Source organism: Sus scrofa, chromosome 6 (genome assembly GCF_000003025.6).
Source record: "Sus scrofa isolate TJ Tabasco breed Duroc chromosome 6, Sscrofa11.1, whole genome shotgun sequence".
Lineage (NCBI taxonomy): Eukaryota > Metazoa > Chordata > Mammalia > Artiodactyla > Suidae > Sus > Sus scrofa.
Genome location: NC_010448.4, coordinates 36179121 through 36193891, shown reverse-complemented (window position 1 = coordinate 36193891; position 14771 = coordinate 36179121). Strand labels below are relative to the sequence as shown.

The 14771-nt window shown below is 54.7% G+C and overlaps 1 long non-coding RNA gene across 2 annotated transcripts; it reads left to right on the top strand.

The window, feature by feature from the left end:
• LOC102163610 lies at positions 802–8260 on the top strand. 2 transcript variants are annotated; one of them, XR_303775.3, is made up of 4 exons: positions 802–1201; positions 4552–4675; positions 5186–5336; positions 7717–8260. It is a non-coding gene; the product is annotated as an uncharacterized LOC102163610 (long non-coding RNA). The 2 variants fall into 2 exon arrangements; XR_001309042.2 differs by having other exon boundaries at positions 4460–4675.

Sequence of the window (14771 nt, the reverse complement as noted above, 5' to 3'; positions counted from 1 at the left end):
TGGGCAGGAGACCAGTTTCCAGATCTGAGGATGGGAAGTCAGGAATGGAGTTTCCTTTGGTGCAGGGAGTCAAAGGGGGCCCATTTCTCCACCCTGGGCTCTCCAGTGGGCAGGGCGCCCCATCAGAGGGAGGCAGAGCACACAGTGCCTGGTGGCTGCGGGATGCCTGGCTGACGGCTCCTCCTGGGGGCCTGTCCTGACTTACTGTCTTCTCCAGGGGAGGCACCCAGCCACCACAGTGGCCAAGCTAGGGTACAGAGGGGAGGGACTCAGCCAGGGCTCGGGGGCGGGGGTGACGTTGGGTGTGCAGGTGTGGTCAGTCCTATCTGACCCCTCAGGGCCTTTGGGGTCAGACAGGACTGAGCTGAATCTCTACGAGGTGTCCTCAGGTGAAACCAGCAATCCCCTGAGCCTGAGTTTCCTCCTTGGGGAAATGGGGATTCATAAGGCATATGTGGTCGTCATTTTGCTGATTATCAGGCACATGGTAGGCACCTGATAAACGGGGTGGGGGGCTGTTGTTTGGTCCCAAAGCTTGAAGGTCTGGCATTTGACCAAACAACAGCTTGAAAGGCTCCCAGCCAAGGGCTGGCATTGCCCTGAAAACCAGGAGCACTTCCAAGGTCCCCCAGTGGGAGGACACCCCCACCCCCACCCCAGGCCCAAGGCAGCAGCAGCCCTGGGAGGGGAGGGGGTGTGTGACTTTTGGTTGACGGTGGTGTGGGAGTCAGTCCACTAGAGAGCCAGTGACCGGAACAAATGTGAGATCAAGAGGCGAGAGGAGCCTTGGGCTCTAAATGTCAAGGCTGCTCAGAACCTCAGAGCAGGCTGGGGCCCAGGGATCCATCCTGGCAGTGAGGCTTGGCTGGATGGGTGTCCAGAGCAAAGCTCTAGCTCAGGGCCAGCCATGCAAAAGACAGATGCTGCCCGGGGAAGGGAAGCTCCCAGCTCCTGGCTGTAGACTGAGCTGCACCCATCTTGGGCAAGGAAGTAAGCAGGTGGCCCCGGCACCAAATGTCACCCAGCTCCGGTGAAGCCATTTGCTGGCCTGACTGGAGCCAGGACAGTGACATGGAGCACCCACCCCCCCGCCCCCATCCCTGGCTCCCATCTCCAGAGCAGCCCTTGGCTCCTGGCTGTATTCAGGTCTGCTGGGATCCCTAAGGCTTCCAGGGAAGGCACGTCTCCGGCATCCATGCAGGTAACTCGCAGGACAACCAGGTGGCTGGGAAGAGTGTTTTGTTGGGGACCGAGTGTGGGAAGACAAGAAAAGACAGCCTTTGTTTGGGAGGCGAGCGGCCAGCCGTCTGCTGCTTTGGGACCTCTGGTAGGGCTGTCTGTTGGGACCTCTGATAGGGGTCTCTTGGCTGTGTAGACTGCTGCCTTGCGCTCTCTCCACCCGGAAGCTCAGAACAGCAGGGCTGGAGGGGCCCTCGGAGATCAGCGGGGCCAGCCCTTCCCTCCACCACTGGAGAAACAGGCCCTACCACTCCGTCACCCAAGGACAATGGGGCAGGAGGACTGACTTAAACATGAACGCGGGGGTCGGCTCGCCGCTGCTGTCAACACTGCGGGATGTCCCCCAGCGTGCGGAGGTCAGGCTTGTGACTCACCTGAAGCCCAGGGGAGGAAGGGAGTAGCCCAGGTTTCCAGGCAGAATGGCTTCAGAGAGCCTTTGTTGATGAAAGTGGGCTCATTAGCCTGACTGCACAGGGCGGCGAGGTGGGGATGGGGTGGGCTTTGGGCTTCAGAGGAGAAGAGGGAGGGGCCCAGTACAGGAAGCTGGACTCCCAGAAGATGGCATTTTTCCCCTCAGTAGAGACCCCAGGCAGTGGCTTGTCCTGGGGGGGGGGGGCCGTCCTGCCTTTGGCGACTTCAGTCACATCCCGATGGCAGACCTGGACCTCAAGATACCTCTCTTCAAGGAGCCTCTCATCCTAAACCTGGGGCCCCAGTATGGGACACCCCAGGTAAGAAGTGGGGCCTTGCCCCATGGATCTCGGATGGCAATGTTCCTGAAACACGGTGGGTGTGGGGTCTCTGCACCCTTGACAAAGGGGGCGCCCAGATTTCATTTTATTTCGTTTTATATTTATTTATTTATTGCTCCTTTAGGGCTGCACCTGCGGCATAAGACAGTTCCCAGGCTAGGGGTAGAATTGGAGCTGTACCTGCTGGTCTACACCATGGCCAACACAGGATCTGAGCCGTGTCTACAACCCACACCACAGCTCATGACAAGGCAGGATCCTTAACTCACTGAGCGAGGCGAGGAATCAAACCTGTATCTTCCAGGATGCTAGTCAGGTTTGTTCCCACGGCACCACCACGGGAACTCCCTCATTTTATTAGAAAAACCAAGAAATGGTGCTGAGAAGGGCCGAGAAATGCAGCGTTCCATTTACCTGGGATGCCTCAGACCGATTTGCACCTGTCATGGAGATTTTGCAAGGTTCTTCAGCAGCTCTTCACTCCCATTGGCCCTGGTCCCTTTCCAGGACACCTCTCCCTCTTTGCTGCCCCCCCCCCCCCACACACACACTCCATCAGTCCCACCCAGCCTTCTCTGGGGGCCTTTTCCATGCCCCTGGATGGGATCGGTCCTCGACCCTCTGCCCCCAGCATGTTCTCAGACATAAGAAGGGGCTGACACTTCTTCTTCCATTCATTCGCTCTTAGCCCCTCATCTCCGCTCAGCAGCATCTGTTCGATCAGGTCATTGCGTGGCTTCACGGTGTCCTCAGGTTCAAAACCTAAACCCACCTATGGCACCAGAGCCCTGTGCCCTCTGCCAGCTTTTCCAGCCTCACTTTCTGTGCCTGTGCACCCTCGTTCTAGGAACACAGGGCTTTTCTTTAAGGCTCGCGTACGCCCAACTCCTTCCCACCTCAGAGTTGTCCACATGCTCTGCCCAGAACCTAGCTGACTCCAGCATTTTCTGCAGAGCTCGCTTCTGGCAGGTGTTCCCTATCTTCCAAAGATGGCTGTACCAATATATATGCGCCCCATCCTTCATGCTCTTACACCATGGCATTGATGCTTCTCTTCCAAGAGGCCCGGTCTCCTGCACTTGGACGGGGCTCCATCCTTCTAACTGCCTTGACCAATAGAAAATGCGGAAGTCAGTGTTCCCATCATGGCTCAGTGGAAACGAATCTGACTAGCATCCCAGAGGTCGCAAGTTCAATCCCTGGCCTTACTCAGTGGGTTAAGGATCTGGCGTAACCGTGAACTGTGGTGTAGGTCGCAGATGCAGCTCAGATCCCATGTTGCTGTGGCTGTGGCTGTGGCTGTAGTGTAGGCCGGCAGCTACAGCTCCTATTGGACCCCTAACCTGGGAACCCCTATATGTCGTGAGAGCAGCACTAAAAAGACAGACAGACAGACAGAAAGAAAGAAAGAAAAAAAGAGGAATTCCCGTCGTGGCTCAGTGGTTAACGAATCTGACTAGGAACCATGAGGTTGTGGGTTCGATCCCTGGCCTTTCTCAGTGGGTTAGGGATCCGGTGTTGCCGTGAGCTGTGGTGTAGGTTGCAGAAGTGGCTGGGATCCCATGTTGCTGTGGCTCTGGCGTAGGCCGGTGGCTACAGCTCCGATTGGGCCCCTAGCCCGGCAACCTCCATATGCTGCAAGAGCAGCCCAAGAAATGGCAAAAAGACAGGAGAAAAAAAAAAAAAAGAAGGAAAAAAAAAAAGAGAGAAAGAGGAAAAGAAAATGTGGAAGTGACACCATATGACTTCTGAAGCCTCTGCAGAGCTATGTGGCTTCCTTCCAGCTCTTTCTCTGTTGGGCTGCTTGTTCTTAGAACACAGCTACCCTGTTGTGAGGAAGCCCAGATCTCAGCAAGAGGCCGCAAGAGTGTCCTAACCAACAGGACGGGCCCACGTGGGCGTGAGTGAGCTTTCAGATGGTTCCAGCACCCAGGCTTCAAGTCTCCCGGCTGAGTCCGCAAGCACCCCAGAGACAGCCAGCCCACTTGGTCCTTTGCTTCTGCATTTCTGATCCACCGAAACTGTGAAAGATAATAAAAGATTATTGTTGTCTAAGCCGCAACACTTGGGGGTAATTTGTTTTTTGTTATTGTTGTTTCTGTGAGGTTTTTTTTTTTTTTTTTTTTTTTTTTTACTTTTTAGGGCCATACCTGTGGCATATGAAAGTTCCCAGGCCAGGAGTCAAATGGGAGCTACAGCCACTGGCCTACACCACAGCCACAGCAATGCTGGATCCGAGCCGCATCTTCAACCCACACCACAGCTCACGGCAGACGGTGGATTCTTAACTCACTGAGTGAGGCCAGGGATCGAACCCTAGTCCTCATGGATGCTAGTCAGATTCATTTCCCCTGAGCCCTGACGGGAACTCCATTTGGGGGTAATTTGTTACTCGGCAATAGATGCAGTGACCAACCTCTTGTTATAATATACTCATTTCTCACCACTGTCTTTATGTCAATTTGTAGGTTTGTTGGAGTGATGTCTCATTCCCCCCACTGGGACACAGGCTCCATGGGAGCCAGATCCCTGACTGCTGGGTCTGTTTTGCCCCTGGCAGTGAGCAACAGTGCCCGACTCTGTGTTCAAAACATGAAGCTTGAACCAAGTGGGTGAGAGCGCCCTGCTCCAACAACCTCAAGGCAGAATTCTGACCCTTCCAGGAATCTCTTGGCCACCAACAGGTAACAGAGTATGAGGCGCTTCCCTGGGATGGGCAGGGACAGGGTGAGTGGCAGCAGATGGCAGGTCCCCATGGCCACTGGAGCAGGATGAACCTCTAACTCTGGTCCACTTGGTGGCTCCTCCCCAGGCCATTGGACACAACTTGCTACTTCTTGCAGGGGCCCTGGTACATGGAGTGCTCTGTCCCTCTGCATACTCCCACAGTCCATGCATGGTTTGTACAGCCTTTCAGACCCACTCCCACGTATGTCTCCTCCAGGAAGCCTTCCAGGATGGAGCCCCTTATATTTTGGGTCATCCTTGTCACCTGTCCCAGGAGGGCTCACACACCAAGTTGCCCCTGGTCAGTGCTAAGGGGAGGCCATGTTATGTCCTCAGACCTCCTCAAATGAATGTAAGATGACAGAGGTACACAACAGAACAAGCAAATAGCCTCCCCCAGCATCTTCCCTTGGGCTCTTCCCCAGTCTCCTCAGTTGGACCTTTCTTCTCTCTACCCATAACCATAGCAACCTGCAACTTGGGACAAGCAACAGAGGCATCGCAGGAGGCACAGGCCTTTACTTCTACCTGTCCTCAGAGGCTGTCACCCTGTCCCTCACCTCTGAGGTCTTCCCACATCATGAACTGGTTGGATGCCTGCCTGGCACCTCGTTCCAGGTAAGCGAGAGCCAGGCGACCCCTTGTCCTGCTTAGTCCCCGTTTCCTTTCTTCTAGTTTTCTCTCTTGGAAAAGATATTGGCAGGTTTATAAAAGCGTAAATCAAAACCAACTGAGATTGGAGTTCCCATCATGGCTTAGCGGAAACGAATCTGACTAGCATCCATGAGGATGCAGGTTTGATCCCTGGTCTTGCTCGGTGAGTTAAGGATCCGGCATTGCCGTGAGCTGTGGCGTAGGTCGCAGATGCGATTCGGATCTGGCGTTGCTGTGGCTGTGGCATAGGCTGGCACCTACAGCTCTGATTGGACCCCTAGCCTGGGCACCTCCATATGCCACGGAGGCAACCCTAAAAAGAAGAAAACAAAAACCAAAACTGAGATTTACATTTTGTGATTTTTCATGGGTGTCTTTTACCACTGAACCATGACGGGAACTCTTAAGTCTGGTTTTGCTCCTCCCTCCACAAATGCTGACACGTGCTTGGGTCACCAGCCATTCTGATCAGTTACTTGAGTGTCTTCCCAACTCCAGTTCCCTGTGATGTGTCTGTCACAGCATCTGCATCATCTCTGGCACAGAGAAGTGCTGCTGAATTTACTCCACCCCGAGGCTCCTTGGCGCCGGTTGGCGGTGGTGACTCAGGGGCTGTGTTGCTTATTTTTCCGGAGCGTCTTCTCAGGAAGGGATGGGCCCTGCCTTCTCAGGTAGCTTTCTGCACACACCCCACCCCACCCCACCCCCCAACATCTGACACCTGTCTTTGTGGAGTCGCCTCCCAGGCGTCCCAGCTGGGGCTTCCGGGCAGCCACAGCTTGCCTGAGCCTGTAGCCCGGCAGCCCAGCGGGAGCTGATGGCAGGCAGTGATGGCATGGGAGGCACCTGAGGGCCATGGGATCCCTGGCCTGTGTCCCTCTTCAGGGAACTTCAGAACGTGGGCACAAAAGGGACTCGGCTCCTTGACGGGCAGCAGAGGAGGTGGGGGCGCAGAGAGAAGGCTGTTTTCTGATGTGTCTGTCACAGCATCTCTATCATCCAGTGTCCCTCCCTTGGCCCCTCTGGGAGGTGGCAATGGCTGGCTGTGCTCAGGGGTGGAAACTGATTAGACCTAGGAAGGGTGCTGACCCAGGGCTTTGGAGGGTGGTCAGCCAACTACGAAGGGGCCTGGGGCAAAGAACTCTGACCAGCGGGGGTGGTGTTACCTAAATTAATCAGATCTGGACTAGATCAGAGGATATAGAGAGATTGGGCAGTTAGGAGCAAGAGGAGACCAGAGGGGACCAGAGATGCCACCAGAGAGAGACCCCAGGGCCAAGGCTGCTGCTGTTCCCAGGCCACTTGGGCAGCTGTGGACCCCAAGTCCTAATGGGTCACAACTGTGCTCCCCTCCATTGCCCCCTGGCTCCTCTCTTGACCCTTCTGTGCAAACATAGCTGTGTTCAATATTTTTGTTTTCTTCTATACATTTTATGGTTTTACAACTAGACCTATGATCCATTATTCCCTTCCTTCTTTCCTTCACTTCCTTTTTTTTTTTTCTTTTGGTCTTTTTAGGGCTGCCCCTTCAGCATATGGAGGTTCCCAGACTAGGGGTCAAATCGGAGCTGCAACTGCCTGCCACAGCCACAGCCACAGCCACGCCAGATCTGAGCTGCATCTGCAGCCTGCGCCACAGCTTGAGGCAATGCCAGATCCTTAACCCACTGAGTGAGGCCAGGGATCGAATCTTCCTCTTCATGGATGTTAGTGGGATTCTTAACCCACTGAGTCACAACAGGAACTCCATCTATGATCCATTTTGAATTAACTTTGGTATATGGTATGAGATATGCGTAGAAGTTTATGTTTTGAGATTATGGATTATACTAGTTTTCTAGGTGGCATTGTGAATTATCCCAAGTTTGGTGTTTAAAACAACACATTTATGATCTCAGTTTCTGTGGGTCAGGAGTCTGAGCAGAGCTTAGCTGGGTCATCTTAGTGTCTCACTGGGCTGCAAACTGGCAAGGCTGTATACTCATCTGGAGGCTTGCTTAGAAAGCTGCTTCCTTGGAGTTCCCGTCGTGGCGCAGTGGTTAACGAATCCGACTAGGAACCATGAGGTTGTGGGTTCGGTCCCTGCCCTTGCTCAGTGGGTTGGTTGACGATCCGGCGTTGCCATGAGCTGTGGTGTAGGTTGCAGACGCGGCTCGGATCCTGCGTTGCTGTGGCTCTGGCGTAGGCTGGCGGCTACAGCTCCGATTTGACCCCTAGCCTGGGAACCTCCATATGCTGTGGGAGCAGCCCAAGAAAAGGCAAAAAGACAGAAAAAAAAAAAAAAAAAAAGAAAGAAAGAATCCAAGCTCATTCAAGCTGTTGGTACAATTTCATTTCTTTGCAGCTGTAGGAATGAAGGCCCTGCTGGTGACTTTCAGCCTTAGAGGCCACCCGGTTCCTAGAGGTCCCTGCAGTGCTTTGTCACGTGGGCTTTCCAAACGCAGCTGGTTATTCCATCCAGCCAGCAGGGAGAGTCTTCAGAGCAAATGGCTGGCAGGATGGGGTCTTGTCAACATAACGCAACCATGGTAACAACATCTGTTCGCTCTGCCGTATCCTATTGGTGAGAAGCAAGTCACAAGTCCCACCCACACCCAGGGGGGTGGGTTTCCACGAAGGTTTGAACACCAGGAGGCAAGGGGCTGGGGGCTGCCAGGCAAGTGTCTGTCACACAGACCTATCATTTCCTGAAAAGATTATCCTTTCGTGAATTGCCTGCACTTTTGTCAAAAATCAATGGGCCATATTTGTGTGACTCTATTTCTGGACACTCTTCTGTTCCATTCATCTATGTGTCTGTCCTTTAGCCAATAACATAATATCCTGTTTCAGTAAATTTCTCCTAAATCTGGAAATCAGGTCCTTCAGGCCCTCCAAATTTGTTGGTCTTTCACTAGATTTTTTTTTTTTTTTTTTTTTTTTTTTTTGTCTTTTTGCCATTTCTTGGGCCACTCCCGCAGCATATGGAGGTTCCCAGGCTAGGGGTCTGAATGGAGCTGTAGCCACCGGCCTACACCAAAGCCACAGCAACCCCAGATCCAAGCCGCATCTGCAACCTACACCACAGCTCATGGCAACACCGGATCCTTAACCCACTGAGCAAGGCCAGGGATCGAACTGGCAACCTCATGGTTCCTAGTCGGATTCGTTTCCACTGCGCCATGACGGGAACTCCCTAGATGTTCTTGTACAAGCCTTTTTGTGGCCATGTTTTCATTTTCTGCAGTCAATACCTAGGAATGGAATTACTGAATCAAAGAGTAGATACGTGTCTAGCTTTGGAAGAAATGTCTGCCTGTTTTCTAAAGAAGCCTCAGTTTGTTCCTCCTGCTTTTGGCCTCCTTTTCTCTGGATGAGAAAAAGGGATCCCAAGGATCAGGGAGGCTGAAGCTGCAAGAGTTTTCAAAGGTCGGTCTCACCCCCACCCCCTCATCCTGAAATGGGGATGCTGGCCTGGGTGTTGGAAATTACAATAACTCTGGCTCGGGTCGTCAGGGTCAGAAAGTGAGACACATGGACAAGGAGAAACCTCGACAAGGCTCTTTACTTCTGCAGAAGGGCGTGGGCACTCCAAAAAGTGAGCGCTGAACAAAGGACCCTCCCCTATTATTCCTAACGCAGGTGATGTACCTGTCCCCTTCCCATTGGTCGGGTCAGGGCGCACACTCTTCCCCGTTGGCTATTTTGAAACACATTGTTACTGGGAGAAGAGGGAAAGGGGAGGGTTGGGGGGGGTCACAGGAAGGCGAAACCGAAGCAAAATGGAGTCACCAGGAGTTCCCGTTGTGGCTCAGTGGTTAACAAATCCGACTAGGAACCATGAGGTTGCGGGTTCGATCCCTGCCCTTGCTCAGTGGGTTAACGATCCGGCGTTGCCGTGAGCTGTGGTGTAGGTTGCAGATGCTGCTTGGATCCTGCATTGCTGTGGCTTTGGTGTAGGCCAGTGGCTACGGCTCCAATTCGACCCCTAGCCTGGAAACCTCCATATGCTGCGGGAGTGGCCCAAGAAATGGCAAAAAGACAAAAAAAAAAAAAAAAAAAAAAAAAGGAGTCACCAAGATTTTCTTTGATAGAAAAGACATCATGTTACTTCCCACATGGGGATGGGCAAAGTTTGCCCAAGGTACATCAATGAGACCTGGAGAACTGGAACCAGTGTCTTCTGATAAATTGACTCTTGGCTTCAGCCAGGTTGAGAGGGTATCTGTTTTTGCAACGAAGTTTCTCGACAGAAACCTATAAGGAGTGCAAGCTCCAGCCCCTGCTTCCTACCCCACATAACACTCGCCCTGTGAAAGGAGCGATGGGAGACGCCCGCTGAGAAAGGGACCCAGGCCACAGCTCCACGACGGCAGAGGCTATGTCACCTTGTCTGCAGCACTGCGCCTGCCTGCAGACCCTGCTGCATGAAGACAGTCCAGAAGTCGATGTGCTGAGGGGCACGGGGCCTTCCTGGGAGACTTCCTGGAAGAGTGGGCTTGGAGCTGATGCCTTGAAAAGTGAACCTCTCAAATCTTCAGTGCTCTCACTTGCACGGGTCTGTCCCACAGCAGGTCAGGAGCAGTGTGGGGACTCACTCGCTTTACATATTGGGGCACTGAAGCCCAGGACCAGATGAGCCCAAGGGCATTCACAGCAGAGCTGGGACCAGAACTGGGGGACCCTTAACCTGAGAGGAGATGGACTCGTGGGCGGCAGGGGTAAGGACTTCCACCCTCATCCCCTGCAAACACCCGGAGAACAAACCTGCATGGGCCTGGAAGTGTGAGGTTCCGCTCTGGACAGCTGGTTGCAATTACCAAGTGCAGGAGGACAGGCAGGCGAGGGGTGTCCTCTCTCCTGAGAGGGGCGAGGGACGGCAGGGGCCTGAAAAAAGGCCCTGGAATGCAGGCCAGCTGGATGGCGGTTCTTTAAAGGTTCCAGCTTTAAAAAAAAAAAAAAAAAAAAAAAAAAAGGAAATAAAAGAAATAGAAAAAGAAACAGCCTTCTTTTGGCTACTTTTCTCTGGTCCACTTTTGGGCATGTGATTCTGAAGACTTCAAACGATTTTTAAAGATAAGGGGGGGAAGAAGTGCTCTTTTTCTTGGAAAGAGATGTGCAAGTGCTTTTCTGCAGATTTGCTTTCCAGAGGTGCCTCCTGTCTTCCTCTGGGCAGGACTGGGTGGTAGAGACCCAGGGCATGCGGGCCCCACGCAGCTCCAGGACCCGGATGCTGTACACAGAGTCCTAGAGGCGGCTTTTCGGCTCTTTCTCTCCCCTTGTTTAATTAATTAATTAGTTAATTAATTTGCATTTTAGGGCCGCACCTGCGGCACATAGGAGTTCCCAGTCTACACCACAAATGAGACCTACACCGCAGCTCACAGCAACGCCAGATACTTAACCCACCGAGTGAGGCCAGGCATCGAACCTGCATCCTCATGGATATTAGGTTCGTAACCCACTGGGCCACAACGGAAGCTTCCCTCTCCTCTGTGTTAAAAGGGTCCTGTTCTGCCCTGTACAGAAGGAGGAGGGTGGAGCCTTATTAAAGCACCTAGGAAGTCAAGGCTGTGGTTACCTTGGTGGGGGTGGGGAGGGCACAGGGGAGGCTGGGGAGCTCACATGTTCTGTTTCTTTTTTTTTTTTTTTTTGCCTAGACCTATGGCACATGGATGTTCCCGGGCCAGGGATCAAATCTAAGTCACAGCTGCGACCTATACCTGAGTTGCAGCAACATCAGATCCTTAACCCACTGCACCACAGTGGGAACTCCCACGTTCTCTTTCTTCGTCCGGACGCTGATGGCACAGTGGGATGGAGCTGGGTTTGGGAACCCTCGGCCAGCTGCCTATTTATGATTTGTGTACTCTTCTATTTGTCAACTACCCTTCGAAAAAGTTGAAAAAAGGGCCAAAGAACTAAGTCTTCTGAATTAACATGGGGCGGATAATAGCATTATCCTGTCAAATGGCAGTGACCGAGTGTACAACAGAGGAACCAAAGTGCAGAGGAGTTAGGAGCTCATATATATGGTCCTGACTGGGAATGAATGATGTCTCCCCAGCAGAAAGGCAGCTCTCAGAAGGGAGTAGAGATTTATCGGTGAATGGGTGCCTGGACACTCAGCTGTGGGTTCCTGAGGCATTCAGGGGACGAATGGAGGGTGGACACCCGGGTTCAAGACTTGGCTCTGCAAGTCACAGGATGGCCCTGCCTCAGTTTCCATATTTATAAGGTGGGGGAACCATGCTTGCCTACCCCTACCCCGCTGGGTTGCCATAGAGACCCACCTGAGTAAGATGTGGCTGTGGCTCTGGCGGTGGCTGGGACTAAAGGATGCCTGGAAAGACCACACAGACGGGGTCTGGGTTCAGCCTGGGGGATGGGGGGGGGCTGTGAAGGGACAGGGTCGGGGCTCTTGTCTTCAAGTCACTTCCCGTTGGGAGGGGTCTCAGGTGCAGGCCCAGGCCGCAGACTTTTCTGCCACCATGACGGTGATGGCGGACATAGAGCCCCACGTGGTGGTTTAGGCTGGGACAGTAATTCCAACCAGCCTAAGGACAGCAGATGGATCCGAGCCAGGTGCTGGGACGTCTGAGGTGGGCAGTCCCTCTGTTGCCATCAGCTCTGTGTCCTCTCGGTGTCCTCTCGGCCCGTCACCCTCCACCATCCCTGCTCAGTGCCACCTCCAACTGCCCGTGATGCTCGGCCGGTCCCATGTGGTCTGGGGTGAGAAAGCTCGAGGTGACAGAGGGCTGGAAACACGCTGGGAGAAGACACTGTATCTCCCAGGGAGGCAGCCGGAGGACCACTGCTGGAATAGCATCCGGACTCAACGTATCCCCTAGTGGCTGATGGTCCTGGGAGCCCAAGCCCGCCAGCCTCTGCTCACTGAGATCGGAGATCTCCAGGTGGAGGACCCCTCCTGTCCAGGTGGCGGGTGCTGACCCCATTGGGCCCCAGGCCCTGTCAGCACCATGTGGGGCAGTGACTGGGGTCTGCAGGGTGGGTAATGGGCAGCGGGAAGGCGCTTGTTTGGTGGAAAGAAGCCTGCATGCTCAGTGGGTGCCAGGTGCTCCACTCTCTCTGTCCTCGCTCAGAAATGTCCCCAGGTATAAGTGGAGCCAGCTTCTGCCAGGAAGTGAGGACACAGCTGAGCTGCGGGGTGGGAAGAAACAGCCAAGCCCGTCCCACTTGGCACAGGAGGCGGGGGGCCCCATGGCCGCTCAGCTCGGTGCCCCCCGGCTTCCAGTCCTGCCTCCGCAGGGACTGCGATTTGAAAAACATGGAGGTCAATGAGGCCTTGAGCAGGGCCCTTTCTGGAACCACGTGTCGGGCTGAAGGTGGTGTCAGGAAAGGGAGGGACTCGCGGGGGCCAGGCCCTTGTCTCAGGATTTCACCCCTGTGTTGGTTCTGAGGGCACACGGTGTCCCTGGAGCTCCGGATGCTGATCTGACCCAGTTTGGGGCCTGGCCTGGGCATCAGCATGTTTAAAGCCTTTCCTCCAGGTGCACACCAGGACTGAAAATCACCAGCTGTGAAGACCCCTGCACCATCCCTTCCATTCGCAGAGGAAGGAACTGGCCTCATCTGAGAAGCTGGGTAACTTCCTCAAGGTCACACAGCAAGAGCAGGTGGCAGAGCTAGGCCCACGCCCTCATCGCCAGGGCTGGGGAGCACAGGGTGCTTGGGCAAAGGGCCCTTCTGGCTGCTTCTCCCATTCCCCCAGCACTGTGCCAGGCACACAGCTGCTGCCCGGGGACACCCAGGGGACAGGGGAGAGGGAGGCATCGCAGAGGCATGCAGAGGATCTGGACCCCCACCACTCACCATTGGGCCTCAGCTTCCTTAGCCTTAAAATGGGAATAAGTGCCCAGTGCCCTTCTGACAAAGGGAGAAGGGGCTTCTGACAAAGGGAGAAGAGGGACCTGCTGTTCTGAGCGACGCTCCGGTCTGGGGAGGTCGTGTGAGCAAAGCAGTGTCTGCGGCTCCTGGAAGCCAGCTGCGGGAGGCCCCCTCCTTCCTGCAGCCTTTTTTGGTGGCTGAAACCTTAGACTGATCCTGGAGCCAGACAGGCGGGCAGACAAGCGCATTCTTTTCAGGGGAGGCCCCCTCCTCCTCTCTCTGGAAGCCAGGAGTGGGGAGGGCAGGGCCTGCCCAGGCCTGACCCCAGACTGGGTTTCAGGCTGTGGGGGCCAAGCTGGGCTCCCTGGGGACTTGTGGGGGGGAAGGGTTGGTGGGAAGGAAAGCCCCAAAAGCTGCGGTCTGTGGCTGGGAGTCCTGTGTGTGGGAGGAGGTGGCAGGGGGCGGTTCCAGAAGCCCCAGGGCAGGATCCTGGGCTCCAGCACGAGTTCTGGGCACTGATGCTCGGTTTCTGGGCAAATCCCTGCCTGCCCGGCCTCAGTTTCCCCATTGACTGTCACCGGCCCTGAAAGCACAGATGTCATAGGCTTGGAACCTGAGCTGTGAAAAAGGTCTGCTTTCAGTTTTCAAAAACTGTCACCGTCATTTTACTGTTCTGTGTCCCCCTCCATGAAAAGGAAGGCGGGTATGACGCATACCCAGGCGAACGCCGGCCGGGGAGCTTCTGCAGTGCTGCTCTGCTTTAAAAAAAAAAATAGCATGCTCTTGGCACTCCTCCCGCTCCCCCGGCAGGAACAGGGCTGGACATGGGCCCCACTGCTCAGGAAGGTGGGAGGTGCGAGGCAGCTTCCTTCCACAGCCTCCCTCTGCCCAGAAGCCTGACAACCTTGACCCCGGTCACGAGCCCTCAATTCTGTTCATCGGGTTGGGGGGAGGCGGTCCACCTCGAGGGCCATTCTGGCTGCCAAGTCACCCCTGGCGGAGTCTGCCTCTTGCAGGGGTGGAACAGCCTGCTGGGATGGACACGCGGGCTCTGGGAAGTGCACGCCTCAGCATCCCTGGGCCTCACGTCCTCTCCTACAAGATGGGAGAGCTCAGAAGCGCGGCGAGAGGAGCAGATGTGGCAAATCCCAACCCGGAGGGGCCTGTGTCAGCCAAGGATTGGCTTTCCCGTGCATCCTGTGACCTAGCAGCAGCTGAGCAGGCGTCCCTCTGGGTCCCTCTCTGTGAGGACACAGAGGGGCTCTCCAGGTGCCCAGCGTGTTCAAGGCATGGTGTCCTTTCTAGGTCACAGCCAGACCTCCCATGGCCCCACCGGAGCTCTGAACAGAGTCTGGCCCCGAATCTGCTGGCGAGTCAGCAAGGACAGAAGAGAGCATTCAGAATCCAGAAGGCGAGATCTCTGAGCTTTTTGGACACAAGATCACTCCTTCTGGGATGACCTGGAGGGTGTTAACTGTTCCGTGTAAGTGCCCACAGGGCTGGGGTTCCCATCGTGGCGCAGTGGTTAACGAATCCGACTAGGAACCATGAGGTTGCGGGTTTGGTCCCTCC